The sequence below is a fragment of the Octopus bimaculoides genome, chromosome 18 (assembly GCF_046866305.1).
Source record: "Octopus bimaculoides isolate indiv1 chromosome 18, ASM4686630v1, whole genome shotgun sequence".
NCBI classification, from domain to species: Eukaryota; Metazoa; Mollusca; class Cephalopoda; order Octopoda; family Octopodidae; genus Octopus; species Octopus bimaculoides.
In genome coordinates this window covers 56,074,820-56,086,556 of record NC_142945.1, presented here as the reverse complement: position 1 = coordinate 56,086,556, position 11,737 = coordinate 56,074,820, and positions in this window count along the sequence as shown.

Sequence of the window (11,737 nt, the reverse complement as noted above, 5' to 3'; positions counted from 1 at the left end):
AATCTTACTCCATTTATGCCGAACCTGAACCTCGAATGTAGAGCACTTCTTTCCTCTTTAAAACATTCAAAAGAATACACATTCCTTAATACTGCTGACTCCACACAACTTTTCATTATTCTTTACTCTTTATTCCCTTCTAAATGATAGCATATTCCACAATAAGTACTGTTTCAAACGAGATATAATAATCTAGCCATCCACCTTTAACATTTCCACTTAAATAACAACAAACTATAGTCAGAACTCTAACATTATTCTATTTAATTATTTCAACTATTTACTCAATGTCTACAAGTGCTGTGAGAGTGTCCGGCAGGCATCAAAAACTGATTATAATAGCAGCTTCAGTAGGGAAGGGCTCAGGAATTTTAACATCTTACTTTCCATATAAGTAGAAAGAGGAATAAATTTGGGAGCTAAATACATAGAATTCTTCAGTAACTATGTTTGGCAAATATTTTCATCATCAATATTTAACATCTGTTTTGCATATTATACAAAAGGCAGTGTTTGTTCCTTTTGTTTTTTCTATATTTTGAAAATTTCTTTCATAAATAAACATATCCCAAAGTTTGGATTTTACTTTTACTTTAAAATAAACAAACACTTTATATTCTAAAAACAACCTGAACTATTTAATTTGAAATATCTACACAACATATTTAGATGATAAATGTCCTTTTCCATTGTGACTTATTGCTGCTATTCACGAAATGAGTTTTACAAAGTTTTAAGTATATTCAGGGCCAAAAATTAAACTTTCAATCAAAATTGATAGCTTCTCAAAATTTCTTGGTTCTTATGAAAGTCAGATGAAAGTTAAAATGCTTTTTTTTTTTTTCAAAAAGAGGCACTTGGATCTATTAGGAATTCTTTATAAAGTTCTGTCTTTTTATGCATATATACTTTTCTTTTTTAACGTGTGTGTGTGCATGTGCATGCATGTGTTTGTATCATCATTTTATGCCTTCTTTGTGTGCTGGTATGGGTTGGACAGGTCATCACAACCTAAGTTAGTTGTTATCCAGAATTAATATCTTCATAGATATAGAAATTCAAGACCAGCAGCCATTGAGAACTATTATATGTTGATGATTTTGCTGTCATAATAGATTCCATTTCAGAGCTAGAAGGGAAATTCTAGATATGGAAGCAAAACTTGGAATCTAAGGGCCTTCAGGTTAACTTAGCAAAGACTAAGGTCCTAGAAAAAAAAAAAAACAGACAGGATTCTACCCTACTCAGGTAGATGGCCCTGTTTGATTTGTAAAAAAAGTGTGGGCAGGAACTCCATACAGTGTACCCAGTGTAAGCTATGGACACACAAGAGGAGCAGTGGATTAATAGGAAGGTTAACAGAGAAGGTAGTGTTTGTATGTGGAAGATGCATAGAATCAGACCCAGGAAATTGATTCTCTCAAATGCCCTGGTGGCTCATTAGAGGCAGTAAATAATTTCTGCTACCTAAGGGAGCGAATTAGTAGTGCAGGAGTATGCGTACAGTGTGGTAGCTAGAATAAGAATAGGATGGAGGAAATTCAGAGAGCTGTTACCTCTATTGGTTATGAAAGGTTTCTCCTTTGAAGTGAAAAGAAGATTGTATGGTGCATGTATACAGACAACGATTCTACATGACAGTGAAACATGGGCCCTGAATGCAGAGAGAGAAGTTAGGCAGAAGAGGAATTAGTTGCTGTGTACTGGTTTGGTCATGAGATGCAGCTGGATGCCGACAGCTCCATAAAGAAATGCCAATCTTTCAAAGTGGATGAACCATGTAGAAGTGGGAGACCCAGGAAGACAAGTACTGAAGAACAGCCTCAGGATGTTGAACTTTTCAGGCAAGATGACAAAGGACCAAGATGCCTGGCAGTACTCAGGACAACCCAGACTCTGCAGTAGAAGTTTTCAGACCAGTACCCTTGGTGGTTAGGATTGACCTGCAAGAGTCCAGTGCCAATGCCATGTACAAGTGCCCTTGCAGTGCCATGTAAAAGCACCCATGCAATACTACATAAAAATGCTGTGCCACATAAAAGTACCCAGCACACTCTGTAGAGTGGTTGGTGTTAAAGCAAACCATGTCAAATCAGACTGGAGCCTGGTGAGCTCTGGTCAAACCGTCCAACCCATGCCATCATGGACAATGGACGTTAAATGATGTTGATGAGATGCATTGAAAGAGATTTCATTTTTGACATGGTTGCTCTTCCTAACACTCATGTTACAGAATGCTCTGAGTGCATCTTATTGTAACACCACTACTAGAAAAGTTGTCACATCCTTGGCAAAACTAAAAGGAACTTCTGAGCCTATGTCATCTGCACTTGTTCACCAACCATTTGCCAAAGTGTACTAGATGCATTTTATCATGACATCAGCACTAATAAGGTTTCCATGTACCTCACATGAGTAAAGAGACTGCTCTACTTTATGTTGTTCATGGCAACATGACCAGCAGGGTGAATAGAAGGTGATGAGAGAAGATGAGATAGGATGAAAGCAATGTGACTATGATGGAAGAAAGAGGGCCAGTGGACTGAGGTGGTGGAAGGGGTGAGGATAAAATGCTAGGAAGAGTCAGCAGTAAAGGCAGTGAGTAATGAGAGAGAGGAAGTGATGGTAATTACATGTATGCTGGTAAGGGAGGGGCAATAACAAGTGACATGAAGGAGAGGGAGTGGTGAACAGTAGTACAAAAAGGGAGAAAGTAGGGTGCACTGGCTAAAAAGAACTGATCTGATACTCTCCCTCATTACACAAGCATGGAGATGGAGGAGAGAGGCAGAGTAACAAAGATGGGGTAGGGGAAGGAATTGAAATATCACTGTCAACCAGCAAAACTTCTAAGTTACTGTCTTCATTTTCCTTGCAAAATTAAATCCCATATTCTCCCTGGGCCTCACGAAGGTGATGACAAGTGACCGAGACCTTTGGAGATTTGCTGTGCTTGAGAAGACCCATCAAGCCAAGTGAGACCATAACCATGGCCTATGCCAGTGCAGCATAACCAGCCCATTTAAGAGTACTCTTCAATTATTGGACGGCTTGTGAAGACCTGTTGAGTCAAGTGAAGTCATTGGCATGGCCAATGACAATACTGCCTGATTGGCAGCGATTATCATCATCATCCATTAAAGTGAAAAGAATTTGCGTTTTACTTGTGTTTGCCTTAAACAATCGTAAATAATACCATTTCATGAGAAACAAACATTAATGATTAATGCTATAAAGTTTAATAAGGGGCTCAAATTTCACCCCCTCACCCAATTTTAGATTTTGAACTTTTCATCCATTTATTTATCTATCTGTCTGTCTATTTATCCCTGTCCGTTTACTCATAAAATATATTTGTCAACTAAATGTGGTGGTCCTATAGAAGACGGTGTTACTGTTGTTTTTAGCCCCAGGAAGACACATCTATCTAATCTCTTTATACACATATCTATATGCTTATTGAATTTAAAATTTTGAAAACGTGGTTTCTTGTATATTCGGAATTTCTGTCATCTAAAACATAGGGGAAAAAATTTCAAACAGGAGGGAGAGTGGTGGTGGGGTTAGAATTTTTTTTTTTTTTTGCATATTTGTAAGCTCTGACATCTAAAATGTAAGAATCCGAAAAAAGATTTTCAAAAGAATGCATTTTTGAAGGATAGATGCGAAACTGCATTAGCCTCACATATATATTGAAATATGTATATTAAAACTGAGATATGTTCATGTTAAAAAATACAGGAAGTTAATGAATGTAAGGAGAAATCTACAAGAGAGACAGCCTAGATACTTCAAACTTTAACAGAGCTTTTTAAAGAATACAAGCATTCCAGCTCTCTTGACAAACAAACATGTGAGGGAAAGGAAAGAGATTCTATGATAAATAAGGTCAGAGTACTTAGGATACACCCATAATACAATTTAATAATGGCAAAACAAGGGAGAAACTTATACTACATTTGAAATGTAAGTGGGTGGAAAAAATATTCAGAATAACAGCCAACTAGAAGTAATCTCTTACCAAAATGAAACTGGAAAAACAATTTCACACTATACATAAAAACAAAATACTTTGAAAAGTCAGAAAGTATTCTAACTTTTCCAAAATTGCCTGCACTGGAATTTTATTAAGAAATATATATATATATATATAAAAAAGAGATAAATGAAAAATAAATAACTTTTTATATTTTTACAAGATAGAGCAGTGGTTTCCAAAGTGGACAGTATTGCCCCATGCGGGGTGGGGGTGGGGGTGGGTTCCAAGGGGCCACTGAAGATGATTGTGGTGATAATGGGGTAGTGATTCATGTAAAAAGAACAAAATAATGGTTAAGTTTTATTTGTGAAATACAGTTGCTTTGAATTTGCTTCAGAAAGAGGTTTACGTTTGTGAGGATTAGTTGGAGTGGGCGTGCTAGGAGTGTAGCCAGGATGTCAAGGGAGGGAATAAGTTGATTACGTTGACTCTAGAGCTTAACTGATACTTATTTTATCAACCCAAAAGGATGAAAGGCAAAATCAACTTCAGTGGAATTTGAACTCAGAATATAAAACTGGATGAAAAACCATTAAGCACTTCGTCTTACATGTTAATGTTTCTGGTAATGTTGTTGTTGAAGATGAAAATCCTTGCTGACTACACCTATATCAAAGGTAATAAATTAAGACTGTATCTCCCAAGAACTTGAATGAAATTTCAAACAAGTAAAATCTAAATCTAAGGCAGCAGCAAAACTAGATATCAGCTATGAAGATATGTCATTACATGAGCAATAATTCTGCAAACTGAATTTTCCAAACATTAAAAAAAAAAAACTGATTCTGGCCCAAATAAACAAACGCAGACTAAACAAGGCAATGGGGCAACAGAAATAGCATTTTCATAAAAGAGACCATTACCATGAAACAGAGAATTATCTAGAATTTCTCTAAAATCATAAATATGATATATGTGGTATATTTGGTGGAACAATAACTTACATTGTGTTAGGATATCCACATTTGGCTCTCACCACCACATACATCTTGAGATACAACATAGCAAAGTTACTCTATGTATGTCTGGCAGCTCAAGTTTGACTTTTAAATGAAAAAGTTCTGTGAGATACATACCAGTCTCCACTTGTCTTAGAAAAGTTACTTTGGAACATTGTATATAGACAAACATGAAAAAGGTGCATAAATAACCAACATAACAAATAACCCACATATTGCCCAGAAGTGAATTAAAGGTAGACATGTATCCATCATTCTGTTGGCAATTGATACAAACGGAATGATATACAACCACATCAGTAAAAATAAACATAAGGACAGACAATACAGCAACAGATATTTCAGAAAATAGTAATACCAGGATTTGTAAATCTTAAAGTTTTCCCACAAAGTATTTGTTAATCTTGAAGATTTCTATACATAAGTTTCCAAAATATACCTGTCTTTTCAATATAAGGGAAACTTGATACTTTTATCTCTCAAACCATAAATAATAGGTAATAATAATGATGATGGGGATGGGGGTGGGTGTTTTTTCCCCACATTAATAGAAGGCCACAGATTTGTATGGAAGAAATGAAAAGTGAAGTTGTGTAATACTGAGTAACAAATTCAGAAGAATTGGAAGGACATAGCAAATATCTTAGGAAAATAAACAAAACAGAAATAGAAAAACCAGAGTCTCAATAGAGACAAAGAGGTTGATTAGTTACGCTAACATTAGCGGTTTCATCGTAATATTCTGTCAGAGATTAAAGCCATAACAGACCTATAAAGAAAGATGTGCAGAAAATATGAAAGAATAACTGACCATCTTATGTTCAGACATCACGTTCTACCAACAACAGAATATATCAACTAACAACAAAGTATCAGCATTTCTGCATTGAAACATTTTCAGAAACATAAGATAAAATCAACAGAGAAATGGTACAAACACCAAACACCCAGCCACTGAAAATGAAAAGGTCACTCTCTCATAGAATACACAAATATCGAAGCAGATAAAGCAATTGATGCCAAGAAGTGAAATATTGTTATGGAAAATGAAAAGAAAAAGAAAGATTTTTATTGACATGGCCTTATGATTAACAAGAAACAACTGTGTGTGAAAACACACCTACTAGAAACTGAAATGAGAAAATATGTGAATATAATGAGATAATTACTACCATTGGTTATATGCATATTAGAACTAGAGAGAGAGAGAGAGAGAGAGAGAAAGATAGAGAGAGAGAGAGAAAGAGAGAGAAAAAGAGAGAGAGAGAGAGAAAGAGAGATTTCAAAGGGTAATAAATGGAAACATATACTTTTAACACTACAACATGTTTATATTAGATTTTGCATTTAGTAGAAACAATATAGTTAATAACAACAGCAACAATTGTTTCTAATTTAAGAATGAAGCCAGCAATTTTAGGAGGAGATCAGTTGATTGTATGAGTATTAGGTACTTGACTGGTTCCTTATTTTATCAATGCTGGAGGGATGAAAGGGAAAGATAAGATATAATTGAATATAGTGACAGCAGTATATGACAACATACTTTGTCAAATAATAATAAATAATAATAATAACAATAATAACAATATCGAAAATTACCTTAGGAATGAGAACCCAGGTTCGAAATTTCCCCAAGACACCTGATGAAGGCTGGAGAATATATCAGCCGAAATGTTGTGTCAACAACAAACAAGATGGAGACAAATATTCGTCAAATGTAAGTAATGTATATTTTATCAAATTCAGAAAAATGAAAGCCCTAGCCAACGCCAGAGATTCAAACTCAGAACATAATGGTTCATAGCTAAATACACAAGGTATTTTGGTTGACAATGTAACTTTGGAGAGGCAAAAACAAATTTGCCACTAAGGAGATAAACTATGTGAAAGACTAAAAAAAACAAAAAAAAGAAAACAGGATTATCAGTTCAAAGAAATAAACATCTACCACAAATTATTTAAATATTTGTGAAATGCATTCAAATTAATGAAAATTAACTTATTTAGATGAGACTAAAGAATCATCTAAAAGCAATTTTGTTGGAAATAGAAGGGAAATGCTAACATTCACTGTTGTTAACAGGTGGTACAAATAACAAAAATTATTCTAAGCAAAAAGAAAAAATAGAATTTAAGTAATTTAATCTTGTCTAAAATTAGAGAATACAATAATAAGGTAACCACTTGTTTATCATCAGATATTGGTGCCATATTCTTAACTAATCAAAGAATGACTCATGCAAAACACACACAAATTAAAACTCTTGCAGGCAACTGTGTATCTTCATACAATTGCAGAGAGTTAATAATCATTGATTTTCTAGTTGTTATAATTTGTAACTGTAAATCCCTTTCATAAATGAATCTGTTATGTATCGTGTTTTCAAATATATCATATTTTCTACCTTGTTTTAGAGAGAATCTAAAAAGAGAATAAAACTTTGTTTTCATAAAATGATTCAAGAGAAGAAACACGGTCATTTACTGAGGTGTATCTAAACTAATGAAATATTCATTATTTACATAACAACCCTATTGTTTACAATAGTGAATTGTAACTTCCCAACTCTATACAGCCAGATATATTGGATCTCTATGAGTCAAATGTCTCAATCAGAAACACCACAGCAATATAATTAACTGAAAAACATCAACATTTCCACACCCTAGCTGTAATTAACAACACTGAAAAAAAAAAATTCAAAACCCATTAATAGATTAGTAATAATTTTTAACCTAATTCTCCATAATTTTGTCATCTTTGGGGTGTCCTTTTCGAAAGCTATTTTACTCTGTCTAGTCTTGTTGTTAACTTTCTAGTTCAAGATAAGGAAGGCAGCACCTAGAATAATTAGATTGATGAAGAATATTTCCTTCCAACATCTATCATTCAGAATACTTCAAATACTCAGTGTGTTTCTGTATGTCTTTCTTTCAACATAGAGACAACGCAATGCAACATAGCTTCAAAAACACACACAAAAAAAAAGAAGAAAAATCGCTATATAACAATATAGTTATTTTTGTGTTGTGTGTGTCTGTATGTTTCTGTGTCTCTCTCAACATAGACACAATGCAACACACTTCAAGAAAAAGAATTTCACAATAATGACTGGCTGTTGTTGAGAGAGAGAGAGAGAGAGAGAGAGAGAGAGAGAGAGAGAGAGAGAGAAGAGAAAGAGAGAGAGAGAAAGAGAGAGAGTATGTGAAAGATGAAATTAAAATTTGTTTCAAGAAAAAAGAACAGGCTGTTGTGACAGTTGTCACCATAGTAACTAATGATACTGTCACTATATACCAGTTTAGTATTAAAAGAAGGTACATGCATGATTAACGACTATTTTTACTGAGAGTGTAGTAATGGATAGAGACCTAGTAATAACTAAACACAAATATTAGTTGCTTAGAGTCATTTTGACACAAATTACACATTAGTCATTTGCAATGAGGGCAAAAACATGTTGAACAACTTAATCATAAATGTCATAAAATCCATAAGTATAAAAAAACCATATGAATATTTTATATCTCCTATCAAGTACATGGTAAACCAATAATTTTTCCTGAAGATGAGACCATCAGTTCTTCAATTACATATGCCCGAACCCAGTTGAAATATCAGTGTTCTGAGATAGAAGATATTGACTATTCACTGATAATCAATATTGTTATCTGAGAAAGTAGGCTTATATAAGTGCTTAAAAGCTACAGAAAATTTAGCATACATACATCTTTACGGTTCAATGTCAGTTTGACCAGTCACCTGACAAACCTTTCCATAAAGTTGATGGAATATTAGTTGGCTCTGTATGTACTTAGAGTGAATGCACACATTCTTAGGACAGAATAGGTTTGCGGAAAAGTGTTTACATATTTTATTGTATTTATGGAGCAAAATGCTTGTTTAAACTAGTTGCTTTTTTGTCATATCCAAGTACTTCATTATGAAATGTTATATATTTTTGAATGAGATCAGCAATTCTGAAATCTTTTAAACTTTGTGCTTCATTCACAATCAAACAAAAAAATTACTGGTACACTTTGTGTAGAAGATTTTTTAAAATTATCATCTAAGGTTAAAAATACAGAAAAAAAAAAAAAAAAACAAACTATTGTCTAGCTTGCTTCATTAATCATACTTGTGTATAGCAAAATTATAAATAACATAGTTTTCAAAACATTCAAGTATTTATATAGATTTTCTTAAGCTATAAATTGTCTTTTTCGAGTCCCAAGCACACCACTTCAGAACCACTGCCATAGATAATGTATAATAAAAATAAATAACAAACACGTCACCTTAGATATCTACATTGTTAACTTCAGAAATTCACAAAGATATCAACATTCATACTGAATGTGCAATACAAGAATATTAAAGGAAGGCATATGTTCTATCCTTAAGGGAGGTAGCAGAGGAGACAGGGCAGATGCTAAAAGCTACAAACATACATGTCCCTCTAACTTCCTATATCAGCAAAGTCATGGAACAGATTGTCAGGAGGAAACTGATTGTGTTCCCTGAAGATAATGACTTGCTCCCTGACACCCAGCATGACTTCCTTACACAGCTTGTGCAACATCATGACTGGGTGTTGAAACAATGAATTGCTCAAATGTGGATGTGATGTATCTCGATTTTGCAAAGGTTTTTGATAAGATTGATCGTGGGATGATATGTCACAAGTAATGGGGACTCAGCATAGTTGGAAAACTGGGAGAATGGTTGCATGACTTCTTAAAAGACAGAAGCCAGGCTGTGACAGCCAATGGAGCCCTCTCCAAGGAGACTGTAATAGCAAGTAGAGTGCTTCAAGGAAGTGTATTGGAGCCACTGTTGTTTACAGTGGCTCTTTCAGACATGCCATCAGTTACACAGACAACCACACTTACTGTGGTAGCCAGATATATATATATATATATATATGCATATATATATATATATACATATATATATATATATATATATATATATATATATATATATATATATGCATATATATATATATATATGCATATATATATATATATATATATATGCATATATATATATATATATATGCATATATATATATATATATATATGCATATATATATATATATATATATATATATGCATATATATATATATATATATATATATATATATATATATATGTATATATATATATATGCATATATATATATATATGCATATATATATATATATATATATATATATATATATATATATATATATATATATACATACATATATATATATATATATATATATGCATATATATAGGAGAGAATATACAAAAAATAACAACAGACGAGGACAGGTGGTGTAAATAACAAAAGTATATATTAGTATGACGCTCGGGAATACGGAAAGTCTTTGACGTTTCGAGCTACGCTCTTCAACAGAAAGAATACGGAGACAAGGAGAAAAACACGGAGAAAAAAAATTGAATAGTGTTCAGTCAACGGTCAATCATAATAATGGCCGATCATAACAATGACTGACCGGAAGTTAGAAATTCTTATTTCAGGAGAGCTAAGAAAGGGGGAGATAACAAACGGTGATCGGGAACGAGGGGCTGTGTGTGGGAGGTAGACTGCTGGTGATCTTGACGTATGTAGTGTGAAAATGGGGGAAGGGAGAAAGGGAGAAAGTAGTTGGTCAGTTGTAGTGTGTGCGTGGTGTGATGCGAGGGTATTGGTGTGGTGTGCGTGGTGTGATGCAAGGGTATTGGTGTGGTGTGATGTGAGGGTGTTGGGAGGTGGGGAAGGCATGGGTGGAGTGTGGGGTAGAGGTATGGGTATGTGGGTAGGGTGGGGTATGTGGGTAGGGGTGGGTGGTGGGTGTAAGGAATTGGATGGGGTGGAGTGGGAAGGTAGAGTAGGAGTGTGTTGGGGTGTGGTGGGATGAGCTTATGAGGGGGTGTTGACGAGGAGGGAGAAGGGGAAGGTGGATGTAAGAGAGGGGGAAGATGGGTATATATGCATATATATATATATATATATATATATATATATATATATATATGCATATATATGCATATATATATATATATATATATATATATATGCATATATATGCATATATATATATATATATATATATATATATATATGAATATATATATATATATATATATGCATATATATGCATATATATATATATATATATATATATATATATATGAATATATATATATATATATATATATGAATATATATATATATATATATATATATATATATATATATATACATATATATATATATATATATGCATATATATATATATATATATATATGCATATATATATATATATATATATATATGCATATATATATATATATATATATATATATATATATGCATATATATATATATATATATATATGCATATATATATATATATATATATATATATATATGCATATATATATATATATATATATGCATATATATATATATATATTATATATATATATATATATGCTATATATATATATATATATATATATATATGCATATATATATATATATATATATGCATATATATATATATATATATGCATATATATATATATATATATGCATATATATATATATGCATATATATATATATATATATATATATATATATATATATATATATATATATAAATATATATATATATATATGCATATATATATATATACTATATATATATATATATATATATGATTATATATATATAT